This window comes from Dipodomys ordii, unplaced genomic scaffold (assembly GCF_000151885.1).
Source record: "Dipodomys ordii isolate 6190 unplaced genomic scaffold, Dord_2.0 Scaffold40, whole genome shotgun sequence".
NCBI lineage: Eukaryota > Metazoa > Chordata > Mammalia > Rodentia > Heteromyidae > Dipodomys > Dipodomys ordii.
This window is the reverse complement of record NW_012267256.1, coordinates 8,151,482-8,175,288: the sequence shown is the minus strand read 5'-3', so window position 1 is coordinate 8,175,288 and position 23,807 is coordinate 8,151,482.

Sequence of the window (23,807 nt, the reverse complement as noted above, 5' to 3'; positions counted from 1 at the left end):
GGGAAAGAGAATTATTAACAGCCAAAGAATACCTTAGTGAGTTGTAACATCAGTTTGGGGAATTCCAAAATATGGAATTTTGCAAGAGGTGGAGAGATAGAAAGTAGAAAAGACAAAGTAGTAGGTAAGGATGTTTAAAGGAGAAATGCCAATATCTATACTATGTCTCAGGGAAATGTCTCAGGGAAACAAATAGGAAAATAAAAAATTCTCAGAATAAAAGAAAGATAATAATTCAGATCAAAATATTTCACAATGTGCCAAACAGGATCTTTATGAAAACTTTCACAATTAGGAACACTAGTAAAAATGAAAAACACTAGAAACAAAAATCTAAACATTTCTAAAAAGGCAAAACAGATTAGGAAAAGGAGTGCAAGAAATCAGATGAACATTTGACTTTTCAATAGCAACAGTGAGACTAAAAGACAGGGGTGGATATTTTTAAAGCAAGGAAGAAATGAAACTTGGAACCTATAATTTTACATAGAGTTAAATTAAACTTTTGGTTTGGTGAGATTATAAAAAAAGTTATCTATAGGCATATCAAACTTCAGAATGTTTATGAAGCCAAGATTCTCTGACAAACTCCATCAAGAAAGCAGAAAGTGAAGTCAGATCTGAGATATGACAAAGGAGAATAATTAATATAGTGGAGCAGACAAATGTATTGAAGTATGGAAATCAGCAGGGCATTTTCTTTAAAGGTAGCAAAGTGTACCTCTAACAATTCTAAAAAGAAAAAATTGGGGAAAACCAACATGGGAAAAACTGAAAGACAAGTTTGGGGTATCAAGATGAAAATGTACTGGGGTACCTGTCAGATATAATCATTGAAGTTATAACCACAAAAAATAGTTCATACATATAAGGTAGCTGTGTCTACTTTCAAAAAAATTAAAGAATATTTTTCAGAGTACCCAATTAAAAAAAATAAGCACACAGAAACAAATATTTAACAGCAAAGGTGAACAAATTGAGAATAAAAAGCTGACTTTTAGAAAAGGCTTTCATTACTGCTAATGGCAAGTCTCAGTGCCAGAGAGTTTTCTTTTTCATACAGCAACTCATTCTGTCCTTTCAATAAACTCTCTGACATAGGGACTAACATTATACCCATCTTTTCAATTGAAGACACAGAAGTTCACAGTAGTTATATCATTTGTCTAAGGTCACAAACCAGTAAAAGCTGAAATGATAAGCTGGGGCTTGAAAGAGCCATTGTTTTGTGGAAAGAATACTCAGACAACACTGCTCAGAAGGCAAATAAACACTAGTTTGAATCGCGGATGGTTCCCAACGGCCTATGACCAGGGTGGCACTAATCAGGAGGTGGTAACATGTTCGGGAGCAAGGTCTTTCAAATGGAACAGTGGGACCTCAATCCCTTCCTTTCTATTTTAGCTCTATGGCCATGAGGTGAGCAACGGAACTATCATATGCTCCTGTCATTTTGTGCTGCCTTGCCTTGCCACAGGCTGAAAGCAACGGGGTCAAGTGATCGTGGACTGGAACATCCAAAGAGAGGAGTCAAATTAATAGTCCTGTTCTCATTTTAAGTTGATTATCTCAGGTAGTTATATAGCAGTAGAATACAAATACTACATGAAAAAGAAAATGACACAGATCTTGACGAAAGACAAAACATTAGATTTAGTTTCGTTCAAATAAAGGGTATCTAGAAAGGCATAATGGCAGGGACCTAGTCCTAGTATTTGGGAGACTGAGGCAGAAGGACTTCTTGAGTCTGTGAGTTCAAAACCAGCCTGGGCAGCCTGGGAGTGCAGCTCAGTTGTATAGCAGTTGCTCAGCATGAAGGACTGCCATTTTAAATTCCAGCACCAAATCACTACAATATTGTGTCAGAACATTAAGAAACAGATTCCATCAAATGCATGGAAATGAATAGCTGCTCCAATGACTTTGACAGAGCTTAAAAGTACAGTACAAGGAGGAAAAGGGGAAAAAGTTGAGATCTAACAATACTATTAAGATCAACATCATGTCTTGAGGACAAATATATAGATAAGAATAAAAGAGGATGGAGAGTAAAGGGAAAATTATAAGTATAGAACCTACATTCACAGCCTCATGATAATGTGACATAAATTTGTCTCAAGGTTCCACAGTACAGCAATCCTATCTGCTTGCTTATAACTGGAATTCTAGCACTTAAGCAACGAACATGACAACAGTAAAGTATCTAAAAAATTTTGAATGAATGAGTTAGCACATTAGCAAAACTAACAACACTCACCTAAAAAGCTCTTACGAAAGTAAAAACAACTAAATGTACATGTGAGAAAGAAAGCCGACACTTCATCATTAAGATTTCTTTCTTCAGCCAGGCACCAGTGATGCTAGCTACTCAGGAGGCTGAGATCTGAGGATCACAGTTCCAAGCAAGGCTGGACAGGAAAGTCCACGAGACTCTTCTCTCCAATAAACCACCAAAGAGCTGGATGGAAGTAGAGCTGTAGCTCAAGTGGTAGAAGGCTAGCCTTGAGCACAAAAACTCAGGGACAGTGCGCAGGCCCTAAGTTCAAGCCCCAGGGATTCGCGCACGCGTGCGTACGCACACACACACACACGCACGCACACGCACAAACACACACACACGAATACAATTAGAAGGGCTTCTCATTAAATTAATAATCTCTTCACACACACACAGACACACACACACACACACACACACACACACACGAGATTTTTCTCCTTTGCGTGGGAGCAAAGCAGAAGCAGTCCAAGTTTTATGAATCTAGGTGTGGGGAAGGACACAGCACTGCTAGGGAAAAGCATTGCTAGTTGTTAGAGTAGATTATAAACAGGGCCGTTTTCAAAGAGAGAGAGTTTCATTCCTCTTAAAAGCAATACACAAAATGAAAGGTCACCTCGATGTTAGAGAGACAGCCATTGGGAAAATAAAGGCTTTTGTTTCCACATATGTTTTGGAGGGAGGGGTGTTAGGAATCGAGCTCAGGCCTGCACAAGCTAGGCAAGTACTCTACTATAATCTCAGCCCCCCACAGAAGGGGCTTACTTTACCAACAGCAGAGAGAGAAACTTCCTAAAACTCTATGAAATTGTTTAAGAATGTGTGTCTCCTGATAACTTTTTCCTACTCAATGACAAAGGAAAAGAATGCACATCTGCATTCTTTCCCAGCAAAACAGGAAGACTAATGTTTAAAATATACTTACATAGAATGACTTACTTTACTTGCTTCCTCTTGTAACATAGGAAATTACTAAAATGACTGCTATCCATTTTTGTTGTAATAATCTAATGATAAAAACCTCCTTTTAATAGTTTCTTGGTAATTAGATCAATTTACCACCATTTATATTGAACAATGGATTTTCCTAAGATTCAAAATTTTGATGTACTGGAAAGAACTAGTACTCTGAAGTCTCTGAAATTAGGCTTAGGCAAACAATAAAAAGAATGCCTACATCTTTTTATTTTCTGTGGTATTTTGACAGCTAGGCAATCAATGGTATCTCTGCTGATTGAACGTCATGTGTGTGTGTGTGTGTATATATATATAGTGTGTGTATATATATATATATAACATATATATATAGTGTAAGTAGGCTATACTAAAACCACTTAAATATTAATATACTAGGTGTCATGTGAGAAAATACATCATAAAGTCTAATATGTATCATATGGGAGGTCAAAAGGTTATGCCATCTACAAAACCCCCAACTATCTCAAGACAATTACAACAAACTCTTTCATGACTATTCTATTTAACTCATAGTCACTCTTAAAAATCAGGCTTCTTGCCAGGCACTGGTAGCCTATAATCCTAGATATTCAGAGGAGGCTGAGATCTGAAGACTGGTTTGAAGCTAGCCAAGGCAGGAAAATTCATGAGACTTTTATCTTCAATTAACCACCAAATGCCAGAAATGGAGCTATGGCTCAAAATGGTAGAACACTAGCCTTGAGCACAAAAACTCAGGGACAGTGACCTGGCTCTGAGTTCAAGCCCCCAGAACCGGAAATAAATAAATAAACAATAAAGCAAACCTCTTCAAGTTCCAGTGACCATTAATAGAAATACTTCAGAGATATCTTTTTAGAGTTACATACAAATCTGAGTATTCCAAGACAAAGTAATTGAAAACAGGAAGACTATACAATATATAAAAACTAGTCTGTCTGCTCTCATTAAAATAAACAACTACCATTAACCTTTTTTTTTTTGTTTGAGCTAGTGCCTTATTACCTAGGCTAGGATGGCCTTGAACTCTCAAGCCTCCTGCCTCCACCTCTAAGTCCTAGGATTATAGGTATACACCACGATGCCTGGCTCCTATCACCATTCATTCACTCACTCACTCCATTATTCATTCAGTGAACACAGATTGAACCCTGGTCCTTATGCATACTAAGTGTTCCCACTAATATTTATTTCGATTACAAAAATTAAAGCCTTATGTAGATGAATTGAGACTCAGTTCCTGAACTTTTAACTCTCTCCCTCAGTTTTTAAATAGTATTAGTATGCATTATCCTAATATGGAACCATTAACTACAAGTGGCTATCTAAAATCAAATGTTTAGTTTTTACCACTCCTGTCAAGTGGCTAGTGGGTACCAAATAGAATAGCATAGAATGAACATTTCCAAGTTATATAGGGCAATGCTGAACTGAAACCTTAGAAAGCGAGACAATTCAGAACAAGAATTATATGTTATATTCCTATTAGCATCAAAAGCTGGAGTTCATTCCATTCTGGATTGTGGCTTTCTCAAAGTATACAATAGGCAGTTTTGATAAAGTTTATATAAGTAAATGAGTTCACCTACATGACACTATTTTAGAAGTCTGTCTCTTGATGAAAATACAACATACTTAATTCTATCCTAATTCTAAGGTAAAAGCCATTTAAAACTATGCAATGTAAACCAATCAGGCTGTTTGTTTCAATATATGGTTTTGGTTAGTTATCAAAAGGATTCATGTTCTTGACAGATTCCTTACAAGCTGAAGCTGCAAGTCCTAAAAAACTATAAAAAGCACCAATGTCCTATACCTACAATCCTACATATATATATATATATATATATATATATATATATATATATATAATGTCCTACATCTATAATCCTAGCTACTCAGGGGGCTGAGAACTGGAGATTACAAGTTTGAAGACAACCCCAGTAGAAAAGTCCTGGGGACTCTATCTTCAAAATAACCAACACACAGTCAAACTGAAGAAATGGCTCAAGTGGTAGAGCAGCAGTTGAGGAAGCAGGCTAAGAAATCACGAGGCCCTGAGTTCAAACTCCAGAACTGGCCAAACAAACAATTGTAAATCATCTTGTGACTATTAGTCAACTAATTTCCAAACAGCTAACACTTATGAACCTGATGCCCTAAACAAGGGAATGAAGGCTCCTTGATCAAGCAGAAGGACAGGTATGGATTTCTGCATAGGTTCATACCAAATTTTCATAAAACTTTTGGGGACTATAAAGTACTATTATCTTAGAGCTTCTAAATGTTGCTGAGTATATGCTAAAACAGGAATAGACAAATGTCTTCCCTTAACCATCAGGTTTTTGTTACCTCTAATGTCCAACGTCCATCGTGTGTACCTTCAAAGTTCACACAAAAGCTGTTACATCACACTGCCTCTAGACGCATTCCACAAATACACATTCGTTCCCTCTTCATTTATAAGAAGTAAAAAATGTTTCTGAGAAACTGTACAGGAGAATATTGAACATATCTTATAGAAAATAGTATCTATTTACAGTAAAAGATAATCAACGTTGTCAACATTTTAGAAAACTTTATTATTGAATATAAATGATGAATACAAACTTTTTAAAAAAGAAAGCTCAGTTGGTATGAAGGAGCCACCTCTGTTATCCAGGGTAGGTAGGAGGAAGCGGTTGGAGGATCATGGTTCTAGGCTGTCCCAAGGCAAAAGTAGGAAGAGACTATATATGAAAAATAAACTATGCCCAAAGTGTTCAACTCTAGTATTGCCAAAAAGAAAAAAATCTTATTATTGTTACAACAGTTCATTCTTGCTGTACATATGCAATCCTTTCAACTTTAGAACACTAAATACTTTGTTTTGATCATCTGTGTTTTTCAAGTGTTTGTTCTTTGGGCTTTCATTGTTTTCTGATTGTTCATGTTTATGAGCAAACTAAATTGAGGTTTTCTTTTCTTTTTTAAATGTCTGTTTTAGGGCTTAAACTCATGGCCTAGGCACTGTCCTTGAGCTTTTTTTGTGTAACTCTAGTGGTCTACCACTTGAGCCACAGCTCCACTTCTGGGATTTTGGTGGTTAACTGGAGATGAGAATCTTACGAACTTTTCTGCTTGGGCTAGCTTTGAACCTTGAGTTGTATATCTCAGCCTCTTGACTAGCTAGACTTACAGGCATGAACCACCAGCACTTGACACATTTCATTTATTTTTCTGAGGATTTGCTGATCCAGAACCTTCTGATTCCTACTTTTGTGTGCTTTTGCTATACCCATGAACATGCACACATATTTTCTATGTATCCGCCTTCAAACATATTCACAGTGTTGCCCATAACTACTATGAGGAAAGCATGTCTTCTATTAATTATTTTCCAGGTAACAGAAGATTCTTCCTAAATATTTTAGACCACAGTACAGCTTTAAATATTTGGTTCAGCAATGTAATTAAGGGTCCTCATAACTGTACTATTTAATTCTTATTTGCTCATTACTTTCTTCTTGTTCCTTCCATACTTGTTAGGAAAGTGGTAATAGTGGTTTTGTTTTTGAGACAGTGTCTCAATATGTAGTCTAGTCTTGCCTTGAATTAATGATCTTACTGATGAGTTTAGGATTACAGGCCACTATGCCTAAGGACAGGAATGCTTTTAAAGATTTTTCCTACAGAACTTTTATGGACATTGCTTTAGAAATTGAAATAGCTCCCTTCTTTTCCAAGTTTTCAGCGTTTTAAAGAAATAAATGACACAAAACCAATCTTCTGTTCCTGCAATAACTTAAGTAGTAATATGTATCTTGCACACATATTGAATGTATTCTAAAATCTATTTTTAAATGTATTTAACATGTATTTTTTTTTAGCACATAGTTAGATGTGGTTTGCTAGTACTTTGCCTTAGGTCTTACAGCCATAATTGAGAATGAGCTTTAACTGTCTTCTTTCATGCTTTTTTTTTTTAAATAAGGCTTTTGCATTAAAATTATATTAACCTCAAAAAAGCAGAGGAACATTTTTTTCTATGCTAAATTAACTATGCTCCTCATAGCTAATAACTAGATTTACCCTTATACTTTCCCCCACATACTTCTGTGCTTTCTTTTGTGTCTGTTTCTTATATTTAAATTAGTTACAACTACTGTAGAAGCCAAGTGTAGTGGTACATACATGTAACCCCAGCCTTGAGAGAGGAGGATTGTAAATACGATCTAACCTGGGCTATGTTGTGAGGTACTACCTCAACAGCAACAACACAAAATTCTGTTGTAACTCTTGTAATGAGGATTAAAAAATGGACACTTCAGAAAACAAACTTGCCTACTGCATAGAAACTACTGCACTTTGATTGAACAAAGCTTTATATATACTTCTGGAATCTATGGATTTAAGGCTCAGTTTCAACTGCTGTAGGAGGACTGCAGACATATGTGCCTGAAAGAAGGCATATAGTGGAATCTACATCATGCCAAATCTGTCCTTCAAAGTAATGAAATAAGCAGTCTCTAATACAAATCTGAAATTCTAACAGGTTGTTCGGGAAGCAGTAAAGACTGAAGTTCTACATCAGTTGTAACAGAGTTTTACCTCGAAAGTTTGGAATCTCTACTTAAATGACACTTCTATGAAAGATGGGTAGGCTCCCTGGGGTATGTGTTATCAGACATGGGAGTGGGCCGTGATAGTGGCAGTATACAAACTGACTGGCTCACTGCTGGCCCTTGATTGGCTCCTTCCCAGCTGGAGATGAAGAGATATGTGGCTCTCTGGTCTGCTGCCTTCTACCTAGATTTTTCCCTTCACTTTTACGGACTTGGATAAATGGATTAATTGATTTCAAGTCAACCTCAGCTCCATGTTCAAAAGTACACAAAATCATCTACCTCATCCTACATTAAAGCTGGGCTTCTATCTGGATAGGAAGGGAGAGAAAGAAGGCAGGGCACAGGAAGTACTGACCAGAGCCAGGCAGACCTGTTATCTGGTATACAACTTGCTTAAAGGAGAAACTAGTCACAAGTCTGAGAATTACTAGCTCCAGCAGGGGCCCTGTGTAAATTATAACTAGAGTAGATCCAAAGTCAATGAACATGCGTACTAGTAAAAATGATCATGATTCTGTTTTTAATTCAGTACAACAGGGCATTTAAACAAGAATAGGCCCCTTGAGATTCCTCAACTGTAACCAGAAAATAACCCAAGGTTACTAAGCTCATTCTTTAAAAAAAAAAAAAAAAGTTAGATTTTCCATCTTAAAAACAGCTTCTATTAGAAGCCATAGACATGGTGGAGTCCTAAACGCTAGAAAGTTTTGTTCCACTTGTACTAAAGGTATACTCACAGTATGATTAAAACTTACCACTGTCCAACAAGCTACCATACAATGAATAGTATGAGTGGATATGCACATAAATATGTCACACAGGAAACCTACCCTAAAGATGTAGGAGAGGCTTTGAGGAGCAGTGTGTATTTACACTGCTCCTTCACTATCTTTTAGTGAGTGTTGAGTCTGGATGAATAGACACCATCAATCCCATGATTACAAACTGCTTGGAAGTTTTAGTCTTTATCTCCCCATAATGTCAACAGTGTATTTATGGGTTTCAGAGGGTGCTATCAGGGAGGTATCCTTAGATCTAGAAGCTAAGAAATTATAACCCCTTGAAGACTGACTACACGAGTACTTACATGCCCAAGGCCTGTAAATGAAAAAAACATACTGCACTGTCTCTCAGGTTGAGTTATCTGTCTCGGAACCTCAAACTCAAGACTTGTCAGCCTCAGGAGAATCCTGAGTTTGAGACCCTTAGGAAGACCCTGTCTCAAAGCAAAGATTCTTCTTTTTGTACAAAACCATTGTGGATAATCTCAGCTCCACCTATCTTAATGAAGTGATAATTCAGGAATTATTTTCCTTATGGTTCATTCTGCCCTCTTGTATTAGCTTTGAGCTTCTGGGTACTAATGAAAGTGAATCTGTTAGTGAAGATGGCTATATAACCCACTATAGATTCCTGAAATGAAGTGCTACCTTTCCTTGTAAGTCTGGGAATTTTGAAGGACAGATCAGGTCTCTTAGCCTTTCCATATAGGTAGCTTGTTAATGTTTTAATGCTTTATAAACTGTTTCTAGTCAATATCCTAATTGTGAAAGCAGTACCAGGATTAATACTGATTATGCCCTGAAACCTGACTTTGGCCAAACCTTTATATCTGTTTGGTTCTGAAATAAGTACTATTTAACCCAACGGAAATCAGTTACTATGATGACAGTTTTGGGTGAAACCTAAAATCACTTGCACACTGTTAAAGATGTCTCTGATTCATGGAGTATACCTGAAACTATATGCAAAAGTTTGTACAAAAAAATACAAAATATTTAATAGTATCCTGAAAACCCCTTTCTCTCAAAACTCTGGAATTTTTTTTTTCTTTTCTGTTGGTTGTGGGACTTGAACTCTGGGCCTGGGTGCTGTCCCTCAGCTCTTCAGCTCAAGGCTAGCGCTCTACCACTTGAGCCACAGCGACTCTTCTGGTTTATGGTAGTTCATTGGAGATAAGAGTTTCTTGGTCTTTCCTGCCTTGGCTGGCTTTGAACCACGATCCTCAGGTCTCAGCCTCCTCAGTAGCTAGGATTACAGGCGCCAGCTATCTCTGGAAATTCTTGAACTAAGGTAGGTCACACTTTTATTGCCTGCTTTTCAAGCCTTACCATTTACATAGTCTATAACAAGTATGGAATCTTAATTTCTACAGATATTTTGGAAAGCTAGAAGAATCTTTCCTTCCCTTTTGTACCTATCTGATCTGTAGTTAAGATTTACATTAAAACCTTTCTGTTACAAACTGAAGTAGAGTGGATCATTATCTACTTGCATCTTGATTCTGTGAATGTTCATTCCGTTTCAAGCTACTTCTACATGAATAACATTCTCAGCTCTAGTTAAGGATTTGTACCTTACATTCGTAATCTTAATTTTTTTCCTTTGGGCATTATGTATACATAGTCTAGATTATAATTCTGCTAGCCCACTTCTTATTCTTGGCCTGGGGTTGTATTTTCCTATGAACTCTTACTGGAAGAAGACCTTGGGAAACACTGGGGGAGGGAAAGTTGGCATTTCAGCCCATGGATAAAAGACATACCTTTTAGACTTTATGCCTTTTAGGATAAGGCTGCCAGTTTTTCCTGGTGTATCTGTTAGAAAGGTATTAAGATTGTCATTATAATGTCAGCCAAAGAAAGAGGAGATGAGAACCCTCCCCCAACCCCCTCTCTCCAGCAAAACATATATGTACGTTCTTGTTCAGGACACAGAACTATCCCCTCTCCTTACTTTTTAAAAGGTAAATTAAATGATTCAGAAGAAAAACAGAAAATTGATCAAAATCCTTTAATTTTCATATTGGTGCAAAAAAAGGTTACTCTTTGGAGATGAAGAAACAAAATTAAGTTAAAAAATGTTATTTACCTCTTCTAGTAGCCTTAGGACTCATTATAAAGAAAACGTCTCAAAATAAGGCTTAAAATTTAACATCCATGGAATTTTGGAACATCCAAAAAGAAGTAGGATGAGAATAAGAAATAAGAAACTCTGTTGAGCTATCACCTTTTAACTAAGAATGATCTAAAAAGAACTTTCTTCTAAGATGCAGCTTCAAGAAAAAGCAATAAAATTAGTTGACTCAGAAGTCTTTGACCACCTCTACATTATTAAACCTCTTTTTTTTTTTTTTGTCGGTCGTGGGGCTTGAACTCTGGGCCTGGGCGCTGTCCCTCAGCTCTTCAGCTCAAGGTGAGCGCTCTACCACTTGAGCTACAGCGCCACTTCCTAAACCTCTTGTAACATTGTTCTACATGAGCTAAGAAGTCAGCCTGAAAAGGAGAAAAAAATTCCCTAATATTCCTCTTCTTTGTCAATTCCTTTTCCATATATAAAATGCCTTTTTTGTAGTTTCAATGCATTAAGTCTGTCTATACAGATGGAGTAAGTAATATGCCAGTCCTTACCTCTACTGTGTCTACCTACATATAATTTGACTATATAAACTGCTCTCCTATCACCTGTTCCTCCACTGGCTGTCAGATCTATCCCTCAGTCATGCTCTTCTACAGAAATACCTCACGAGGCCTCACTGCTCTTAGAAGACATGTGACAAGCACTTGTTACTGGTTCTTATTACCTTCCTGTCATCAGCAGTCAACACGTTGCATTTTGCACATTTTCTTCAAGCACTTAACAAGAACTGGAATAATCATTTCCAAGAAGAACAAACTAAATGCCTAAAGAAAGTTAGAACGACACACTTAAAAATTGTGAGCCAACATCTTAGGCAAATCATTACAGCTCTGGGGTCTGTAGCCTCATTTGAAAACTAAAGGCAACTGGGCTGACAATTATTAAAGTCGAATTCTCTCTTCTTCCCCGCCCTCGATCTGTCTCTCTGTTGTTTTTGTTTGTTTGTTTTGTTTTTTCTCTCTCTCTCTTGACAGGCTCTCCTTAGATTGTCTATGCTGGTCTTCAAATCACAGTCCTCCTGCCTCAACCTCCAGGAGTAGCTGGGATTACAAATGTGTGCCACCATGCTTGGTTTAAAAAAAAAAAAACTCTTAGGAAATTGTAAATTCACATGCCCCTTAGTAAATTGATAGAAATATATATTATTATATACCTATGAAATATGGAGTAGCTTCAGAAACCAACAAGAAATTAGACAATGATAGAGTCATTGAGGGCTAGAAAGGATTTCCAATACCAGAAGGAAAACCCTTCAGGCTAGACTATTTACACATGCAAAATATGATAGTGGGTAAAAAAAGCTGAAGGAACACACTGAAAAGAAACAGATGGCAAAGGGTACAACTGGCAACAGTTCAATGATGTATAGGAAGCCATAGTAGCTCTTCTCTGTACGGACAGTGAAGCACACTCATTTAAGTCACTGCATCGGAGCCAAATTCACTGCAGAATTGGACAGGACTGGTGACTTCAGCAAAGTAACTTGGTAACTCATGCACTCTTAGAAAAATTTTATGTATCTCATTTCAAGATCTTAAATTTAAGATTTTGAAGAAGAAAAACATCTCAATCTGATTCATGAAGGTAACTCAAACACATTACTAAAATACAAAATTAACAAATGCCTGCTTTATAATGTATATTGTACTGTTCAACCACATCTTGCATTAAATAGAAATATTTGTCTACATTTGACTGGGCTTCTTTTCACATTTTTAAATCCTTCAAACTAGTAACAATATAACTTTCTACTATGTAAAATAAAGATAATCATGATTTGCTGGTATTTCAGTGATTAAAAAAAAATCTTTGGAAAGATTAGTAAGAACACAATGAGAAAACCTTTCCCCCTCTTTTATAGTTAACTTCTAAGTTAAGTCTGAAAATTGTTTTAGCCAAAGTTGACAGAGTTCAACAATGTTGCTCAAGTCGTAGACTAAGTAATGCAAATGGGGAATTTGGAGTAAGGGGAAGGGGAACAGAGGTTTGTAAAAGTATTTGATGCAACTTCTGTGCGAATTCACTAGCCTTGTAGACCTGTTGAATACCAAGAACTAAAGACTCAGTTTGACAGCTTCAATCTTTAGTTTTCAATATTCAACAAGTCTAACATATATGCATACTTGTTTAGGAAGAAGAAAAGCAAGCATTCAAGATGGGTAATCTATGTACCTTTACAAAGGTCATCAACTGAGTTACTAAAGAGTACTCTACCACTGAGTTACACCCACAGCCCATTATCTAGATTTCTGAGGACCATTATATATTCTATGTTAACCAAAAATCTGATCCCATAGTCTACAAAGTAATATTTTGGGGAGCATGTTGAAAATATGCCAAAATGCTTTAACACAGGCAGGAAATTATCATTGACCAACAGTTTAAAAACCAATAAAAGCAACTGGGAAGTTATCTAATTACTGACATCCAGAGTTGGAGAAGGGGAACACACTGATTAAGGTAATGTAGAGCAAGTAAACAGAAAAACAACCCAAAATATGAGTAAACAAATGGAAAAAAAATTGAGAGTAAATGAGGCCTTCAAGGCCTTGCGTAAGTTGGCCATAGCTTGCACCTCAATACTATCCTGATATGTTCCCCTTTCGTTACTATAGTTGACGTCTCATTTATCACCTTTTAATGCTTGGAGATCATGAAGCTGTTTTTACATTAGGGTAGGCATCCATTCTTTACTTCCTCTCTATTCCAGTCTCAAATGACATTTTTCAAAGAGATGTCTCATATCTAAATTAGGGTATTTGCTCATAGCAACAAGTTCTTCATTGTCATAGCTGAAAATTGTGATTCCTGTCATGTATATTCACTGTGGGCTTACTTGATTAACGCCTATTGTCTTTAGTTGGGGTGAATATATATATCTGCAGAATTTATATAGTTGCACTTAATCTATTGATTGTTAACTAAATGAAAGAGAAAATAAGAAGCTGTAGCTATAAAGACCCCACCAAATATACACTGAGATTAAACATTACACATAATAGAGGGGTTTTTCTTTTGTTATTTTATCGTTCTGATCTAGAATTCAAAATACAAATGTCATTATTGGCTTGAGTCTTTCTGAAAACTGTATTGATTAACAAATTTAAGTTTATATTGACACTGTACCCTGTGAGTTAAAAAAATTCACTTTCTGAGTACTTAAAATCTAAAAGGCAGGCAAATAAACATACGATTGAGGTAGGGCCATTTTACATGTCCAATTTACTATTTTGCCAAATAAAGATTTGTTTTATTTGGTTAATGTCCATTAGCTGCAACATAAAAAAATTCCTTGACCATTCCCCTATGTTTATCTGGGAGTTTAAGACAATATAATATGCTTCTTGAAATGTATGCTAATGAGAAGGATTTATATTCCTGAAGCATTCATTTATTTATAAATGGGACATTCTAAAAATGAACAAGTTGTTCCTGCAGCCTTAGGAACAGTGTAAGTTCTTAAGTGATGCTGTGCTAATCAATTCCTTAGGCATGTTAGCAAAAGCAGAAAGTTTGCCTTTCCTTTCCTTTCCGTGTATCCAGGGCTATCAACTACAGGTGCTCGTGAAGCTTATTCTAGTTAAGAGATGTAGGGAACCCAAGTTCTTCTCTTCTTTAGCACCCAACATAAATGGATACTAGTTCGTGCTCTGCTAATCATGTCCACGTTTAGGAAATTAAGGACTTAAGAGGAGAAGAAAGTGGCTGCAAGCCTGTGAGCAGAGCACTGACTTTCCTTTCTTCTAATGCTTTTCAAGGCCAGTACTGGCTGAAGCAGATTCAGCCATCAACTATGTCACTCCTTCACTCCTGGGAGAAAGCCTAAACATGCACAGACGTGTACCCCCCCAGCCCCCAAACTGACAAACCCCAAACCCTTATATATGCAGATTAAATTAGAAATATATTAGTAGAGTTGGCAGTTTATTTATAAATATTATTTTCTAGGCAGTTGGACAACAAGCAGAATCCTTAAAAATTTACAACATGAAGGAAATATAACCATTTTTTAAAAGAGTGTATTTGGGGGCAGAAAAAAAAAGGTTTTATTTCTTTGAAAGGATTCTATGGGACAAAATTTATTTTGGGTAGCCTTCTCATGCTGGAAATTCACTGGTGTCAAGACAAAGGGTCTTGGAATTACTACTATTTAGAACCAGACATAAATGAACTCAAACCATATAGAGTACCTTTTGGTTATGTAGCTGTAGACAAACTGTTCTCTGGACCTCAATTTTCTGACATATAAACGTTGCAGAGTTACTAAGATTAAATGAAATAATGTTTAAATTCTTCTGCCTATACTAGATGCAGGGGGGAAAAATGTCATTCTAGTTAACTATGTAGTCATGTATTTGACCTCATTCTGGAGCCCCTAAATCAATCAAATCATCATTGCCTTTTTCCTCCAGAGAAATAGTTTCATTCCCTAAGGACAAATCCTGGCTACATTCTGGAGGATTCTATTACTAACCTAGCCTTTATTAGAGACCCCCAAAGAATTATTCTATCTGTAGCTCTGCTATCTCCAGCTTCTCTTCATTTATAAACACAAGATGCTCTTTTTTAAAGTATGTGAATATATATGTGTACATATGTGTGTGTGTATATATATAGAGAGAGAGAGGGGGTCTATTTTGCCCATCAGATGTCTGCTAGAATCCAATTTCTTTACCTCATTTCATAGTAACACCTTCCGAAGAATTGTGATCTAAATATTAACTTGTTTATTTATTTAATATCACTGATAATTTCTCACAATGTGAAAAGTACAATAAGCATTTTTCATCATCAATTTTAATGTAGTTATTACTATGTGGCATGTAACAATATCAGTCCTTTGCTTACAAACGTACGTGTGTACGTGTGTACGTGTGTGTGTGTGTGTGTGTGTGTGTGTGTGTACGGAGGTTTGAACTTGCTAGGCAGGTACTCAGTCACTCAGGATAGGCTCCCAGTTTAAAACTAATCTCCAACTTTGGTTTCTCTGATCTTTTTATCTTTCTCTTATCTTTTTTATCTCAAACGCAGTGCTTTCACTACAGCTTAGGGCACCAAAGATGCCTAATCTAATTATCTTAATTTGTAAGATTTCAGATCTCTTTAAATCTAGACCCTGAATATTTCTTTCTGTATTTTCTTCTTTTTCTTGCTTCTTGCCATTCTCTAGGAAATCAAGGCCTCTTAGACTAGAAGTGTGGCTAAAGTGCTAGAGTACCAGCAGAGCCAGCAAGCCAAGCAAGGGCTAGGCTCTCAGTGCAAACACCAGTACCTTAAAACAGGCAAACAAAAAACAAAAAACCAACCTAATCAAAAGAAAAAAACAAAGCCTCTTTTCTCTGTATCTCTCTCTCCCTGGTCTTCTTAGCCACATCTTAGCTCACCCACTTTTCACTGAGCGCTATAAAATCACTGACTAATATCTATGTCATAGTCCAATCCATACTCTACATTGCCACCAGGTGAGGTCACTTTCCTGTTTACAGTCTATCAATGGGTCTTGGAAGACTTCCTGAATAAACCTCATTCTTCAGTATGCCATGCATGAGTCCCCTCTACCTGTGGACTTCCTGACATTTCCCTATTCATTTAGTCTACTGAATTTGCTGTTCCTGGATTAAGAAATATTTCCTTTTGTACTTCTGTGCCTTTGCATATACTTTTTATATTCTGAAGGTAAAATCCTTTCCAACTTACTACTTTCCCAACCTTCTTTAAGCCTCTGTTTAAGCTCTACTTCTTTCTCTAGGGAAAAATAAAAGTCTCCCCTAAATCATGCCCATGTTGACCAATTTAGATAATATTTTTAAATTTTTATTAATTTTTTTGGCAGTACTAGGGATAGAACCATGGTGTCACTTGCTGCCTCCAAAGTAGCTATGATTGTAGGCATGAGCAGTGGTGGTTGGATTGATTTAGATAACAATTTGGTCAAAGTATTTTTTTAAAAAAATTATTTGTGCATACTTATGTATTAAAGTATGAAGTAAAATGTAATTCTTAGAGATTCAAACAGATAAAAATATTGGAAGTCAGTGAACACTGGTTGCTCTCATCTGCAATCCTAGCTACTCAGGAGGCTGAGATCTGAGGATTATTATTCAAAGCCAGCCTAGGCAGGAAAGTCCGCAAGACTCATCTCCAATTAACCACCAGAAAACTGGAAGTGGAGCTGTGGCAAGTGGTAGAACATTAGCCTTAAGCAAACGAGCTCAGGTGTAACACTCAGGCTCGGAGTTAAAACTCTATAACTGACCAAAAGTAGATAAATAAATAGGTTAATTAAATACAGACATACAAGTTGGAAGTTGTCATTCTACAAAATTGTATTTAGTATGTCTTTTATGTATAATAAAAGTACTTCTCACTATGATTACTTTTTGCCCTAAATCTTCATTTAATCAATAACAGCAAGATTAAGGCTAAAAGCAGCTCTGAACAAAATGTAAGCAGCAACCTGGGTACCTGCCTGTGGCCTCAGGTATTTCCAAGGTTTGACAGGAGAATGCTTGCACACAGTTCAAGGCCAGCCTTGAACTTGTTCTATAAGCCCTAGCTTAAAAGAACAAATACTTGTAGTGCTTTAGATACACGCTTGCCAGCTACCAGAATTACTAAACTATATTATTTTCTTTGCTAATAATGGATGTGCTTAAAATAATTTTACTTTGCGAGTGGGATGGTAGAGTGAAAAAATATTAGTATAGTATGCAAGACACTGATCACAAACAAAACATCTAGGTCACAATGTGAGGATAGCATTTGTTTGGATAAGTTTGCCATCTGATGAGGTCAATTTACTTTAATGTTCAAAGTATACTTAAGAATAGTCTAAATTCAAAAGTCATGCAAGTTTCTTCTAATGATGAGATGATAACATCTATTTTTGTTCCTGCAGGCACCTTCTTTTGCTTTGTTTTGCTAGCATTGGAAGAGGTTTGACCACACCAACCTGATCTACACTAAGCATATTCTGTAAAAAATATTACTGTTTTGCAAGTATGCTAGTGATTGAGCGCAAGGTCTTCTATATCCTTGGCAAGGACTCTTCCACAGAGCTTTACCTGAAGCCCTATATTATTTTCTTAATCTAAACATTTCATTTGACTATATCCTAAAAAAAAAACTTAACTACTTTAAAATTAGACGCAAAGAATTTCTTTAGCTGTATATAGTATTTTTTTAATGGTAAAGGCCTGTGACTCTGCTAATTCCTTTTCTCCCTTCCCCTCCTCCTTTTTCCTTTTGTCAGTACCAAGGCATGAAGTCAGGGCCTCAAACTCACTTGGCTTATTGGTGTTCTACCACTTGAACCAGGCCTGCAAGCCTGGCCTTTTCTGGTTAATTTGGACAAGGAGTCTCACAGCCCTTTCTGCCTAGCCTGGCTTTCAATTTTGATTATTTCCAGACTTCACCTCTTGAGTAGCTAGAAGCACAGGGTGAGCAATCAGCTGCTGGCTCTACTGATATTTCTATAATATCACTTTCTCAGATATTATAAGCAACTTCATGAGGGAAAACTAAAAATGAAGTTATAATTAGAACATTAATTGCATGTTTGCTATGCTTTTTGAAAGGCTACCATCTAACAATATAGGTTTTTGCTTTTATACTTCAAAGAAAGTCAATTCTAACTACAAAACGGGAAAAAAGCAACATTGGGAAAAATGCAAGCAGATCTGATCTAAATTTACTTTGATTTGTATCACTATGTAATTCACCAGCTTCAGTTCCTTCAAGTATAAGATGATAAACACTTAATGCTTTCATCAGAGAGATAATGTGTAGGGATTAATAAGCCAATACCTAAAGTACAGTCCAAAGCTCTAGCATAAAGACACAATAGTATAAGCACTTTCTAAAGAAACGTGAATGAAACAAAGTTTAAACATTTTTACTAAAGAAAAATGGTTTAGATGTTGTCTATGAATGGTTGAATATTATGAAATATATTACTGCATTGACTGGTTCTTCCTGTCAATAGATGAGATAAACGTTAATCAAAGGGTGATAAGGATCACTATAAGCTGTAATATGTATGATGAAAATAAAGTATAGTGCACTGTATGAGAACAAAGTGGGAGGCGAGCCCTTTCACTAGTTATCTCTTTTAATCTTAATAATACTTTCCTCGGGTTATCATCCTTTTAGACTTGTAGAAATTAAGACTGGAGGTTGTTAGGTTAATTAACTTATCCAAGTTCACACAACTTGTAACTGGAAGAGCCAGGAATACAGGTCTGCGATTAGGACTGTATGTTGTCCACTTTTCCTGGATTTTGCTAATCTCCATATAGCTAATTACCTCACTGACTACTTCTTTGCTCACTCCCCCCATTCAATGAGCACTGACATAATCATCATATTTAATAGGTCAAACGGCTCCCTTGGACCCTCTTCTAATCACTTTCTAATAACAGGTTAGATATGTTACTCGTTGTATGCCTATGGTTTTCAGTTAGACAGTAATTTCTAGGAAATTAGAGAGCTTTGCTTCTTTTGTTCGTACAAGCATTTCCACAGAAAACAAAACAAATTCTAGAAGAGGGACTACTACATACACAGTAGATACTAGTCCATGTTTTCTTTCTTTTCATCTATAGCTTTATGTAAGAACTTGTTCAAAATTTCATTTCTTAATTCCCGAGGAAAGAAAATAGACCCTACATATGAGTCAAATTTCCACTGGAGTATTTAAATTTATTCTGAAATTCTAGTCTGTTAAATAAAAAAGACATGCCAGCTGAGTGCTGGTAGCTCAAGCCTGTAATCCTAGCTACTTGGGAGGCTGAGATCTGAGGATCATGGTTCAAAGGCAGCCCGGGCAGGAAAGTCCATGAGACTCTTAACTCCAATAAACCACTCAGAAAACAGAAGTGACGCTATGGCTCAAGTAGTAGGGTGCTTGCCTTGAGCTGAAGAGCAGTGCCCAGGCCCAGAGTTCAAGCCCCACAACCGACCAAAAACAAACAAAACAAAACAAAAAAGACATGTTAAAGACTGGAAGATATTTTAAAGCCAACCAGGTATTATTATGTAGGATATATAAAGATGACTCCAAATGAAGACCCAAAAATAAATTTGTCATCGACAATATGTATCTACAAATGAACAAGAAAAGGTAAAGCTGAGCAGGCAATTCGTAAAAAGGATGAAAGGTCAAAAAAAATCAGTGAAACTATTATCAACCATATTTCATAATCTTTGGAATGACCAAAACAAACAACAACAACAACTTAGCCTAAACTATGTAAGGCACAACTACTTTAGAGATATCTAAGTGCAAGAAGCTCAAATCCCATGGTCAAGCAATCAACTACCAGATTCCAGGGTACAAGGTTTCTCAATGACAGCTTCTGGATTGTTATAATGAATGGTGCACTACTAAATCAGAAGCTAGGGGTACCAGGCACTCTTCCTGCATAAAGTTAATGTTGACCCACATTCTCTAACATTTTTAGCTACTTTGCTGGACAATTATAGAGGGGAACAGGGAGAAACACACACACACACACACACACACACACACACACAGCAAAAACAACCCAAACAGAAAATCATGGGCCACACAGCAAGACTCTGACTCAAAACAAACCAAAAAACCATCAAAAACTAAAAACAACCAAAAAAAAAAAAAACCCAAAGAGAAATGGAAGATTTTCACCTACTTAAACTTTACTGAATGTTTATTTTAAAAAATAATTTTTCACCACTAATGTCATTTTTTATACCTAAATGGTGAATTCAATGTACAGCAAACATTGCAATCAGCATTAGAGTACTGCTGTAGTTTTCACCTGGGAATCTTATTAACTTACAGCATTTGAGTCAGTGGAGTAGGTCCTGAGCTTCTACCTACCTAACAAGCTCCCAACTGATTCTGCTGCTATTGGTCTACCGTTACATTTGGTGAAGAGACTACAGTTAAGCTCAAGCCTTCACCTAATGCAACACTTACCTCTGATATTTTAATTAGGAACATGCTCTTTTAAAAACTGTGAACATTCATGATTATCATCTTAATGTCATCATTTCCCTTATTCTCCCCCCCACCCCAAATAGAGAGACATTTTAAAAAATGTGCTGTTTGGCGATTATTAGAATTCACATCCACAAACTCAGATACCTAGTGAGTGCAGTGCATCACTAGATGATACAATCTTAGGAAGCTACTATTGCATATGTGGTCCAAGGTTAGCATAAAGTCATATGGCAAATGACTATACATGGAGATTACTGATAGCACTGTTTAATAACAAAGAATTGATAAAAAGCTATTAAGATTTTCTACAAAAACCTGGTATAGTCAGATAATGGGGCACATAAATATATCACAATGAAAATAAACTAGAGCTACCTGAATAGTTAAGTCTTGTCACCATTGAGTAACAAAAGCAAACTACTGAAAGATACAAACATTTAAAGTATTTTAAGACAACCACAATGTAACTATATAATGTATAGGGAGAAAATAGGATTTAAGAGACTCCATATGGTATAAAGGCTTGATTTGCAGTTTTAATTCTTCAGCTGAGTGGAGGGTACAAGAATAGTCATTTTATTGAAAGCTGCAGGTACTTTTACAGTGTTACACACCTACACTGACACAATCTCTTGAGCACAGATATATGGGGCACAGATATGAGTTTGGAAGATACTGCCCAAAAGCAAACAATTCAAAATTATAAATCAGAAGAATCTTGCTTTAGTCTCACTACTTTTTTTTTGTTGTTGGTTGTGGAGCTTGAACTTGGGGCCTAGGCACTGTCCCCTGAGCCTCTTTGTACTCATGGCTAGAGTTCTATCATTTGAGCCATAGTGCCACTTCTGGTTTTCTGGTGGTTTATTGGAGATACGGTTTTCACTGACTTTTCTGTCCTGGCTGGCATTGAACCATGATCCTCAGATTCCAGCCCCCTGAGGAGCTAGGATTACAGTCGTGAGCCACCATTGCCCAATCAACTGATAATCCTTTGGTAATTCAAGTAATTAATTTTTCCAGGCTTTATTTATTTCAGCTGTAATAATCATAAAATCATTTCTCCTCACTATTCAAAGGGCTGGATTTGAGAGAAAAATACTGTAATGTATGAGAAAAAGTCCCACTATTTGTAGAAAAATCAGGAGTAAGTTTGAAAAGAAAACATATTTGGTTAGATTACAAATAAAATCTGCCCATAAAATAACAAAAATCAGCAAACTCTCTTCTTGGCATCAGTAGTTCTGAGGATATTAGCACCAGTGCAAGTATGGCAGAAAGTGTTAGTGATCAATTACCACTCTAAAATAAATGTCACTTAACCAGAGTAACTTGCTGGTACACTTTCTACTATCCTTTCTATATAGTGAGCCATTTTATTAGTCTTATATTACAAATGAAGAAACTGACTTAAATGTAGGGATAGCATGTCTGGATTTGAAAACTGATTAATGATAGAGTTTGGAATCGATATACCACTTGCCTAATTCAGCTGCATTCATTGGGAATCTGAAAACATTCATTTGCTATGTTGTCTTATAGTGATCATGTCTGTCCCAGAAAATAAATTCTTTTGTCAGTTATTTCATACACATGTCAAAATGGGCGAAGATACTCAAGGAAATAAGCCACACATCAACTAAAGTATTGCACACCAAGGGACAAAATTAAAACTGCCTAGGCTGCTGAAAATCTAATCCTGTCCTTGCCAATTAACCTTATTAATACTAGAGTAGGAGAAAAGAGAGGTCAAAATATGGCTGAGTGCTGTTCATTTCCTCCTGGATCTGAAGTAATACTGCAATAAAGGTACAACGGACTTTCTATCTTTTGTAAGTTATAACACAATTACCTTCACTGTTCTTTGAGTAATGTCACTACCCTTCTCCCCAAAACAGATTTAACAACAACCATGAAATGTGGGAGTCCCAGATTAGAACACTGGCAATCAAGCTAATTTTTAAGATGTACCCGGTCATGATCATACTACCTAATGGGATTCAATGTGATAAGACACAAATTCTTTACCGAGAAAAGTTCATTTATTATTGTAAATTTCCCTGTTAAACGTAAACAAACGAATGTGATCACAGCTTGTACCTGATTTTATAGTCAGACTCATTAAGTAATTCCAAATGCTGACCCAAGATGTCCAAAATTCCTTTAATTTACTGGAGGCTTAATAAAACTCAATGAATTATTTTATGGATCAAGCAATAAATAGTACGAACAAATCATTAAGCAGGAACATCTTCCATAAAAACGCAGCCAAAATTTAAAGGTCATCCTCTCTGCATTCCGCTATTCATCCTTTGCTTTCCAAATAAATGTATCCCACACCGACTTAAAAATCAATGAATGGGTTTTTAAATTTTTTTTTAAAAAAACCATTGTTTGTTTTGCCTTTGGCCAAAAAAAAATCCCATCATGGATTAAAGCTCTGAACATTGGTTTAAAAAATAAAAAGCAGCAGCTGGGGTTTAATTGTACGAACGACCCCCCCCCCCCACACACACAATATCATCTAATCGGATCCAACTTTCTTGGGCTCGGGGTTCAATAACAAAAAGCTCCCAATTTCCAATTTAAAAAAAAAAAACACCACACGCTCTGGCTGAGCGGACCCCCGACTTCTTCACCCCCGAGGCGACCCACGCTCAACCATGTAAGCGAGGGAGGAACCTGGGGACGGGCGTGAGCAGAATACAGCCACCGGCCAAACTCGGAACACGTTCAGGCGGGCGGCGATCGAGGCCGGCGGGGGACGGGGACGTTCCGCGGGGGGCTCGGCGGACACCCGCGCCATCGCCCCGGGGGCCGGGAGACATCGCGGAGGGCCAGGAGACCCCCCCTCTTTCCCCCCGCGGGACCCCGAGACCTTCCGGAGCGAGTCTGGGTCTCCTCGGCGCCCCTCACCGGGCACAGGTGGACGCCCGCCCCCCCATGCCCCCCTACTTCCGACCGGATCCTACCCAGCACGGACCTAAGTGGAGAACCCCCGAATACCGACCCGATCGCGAGTGGATTCCCAGCGCGGAGAGGGATCCCCCGGGGTCGCCAACAACAA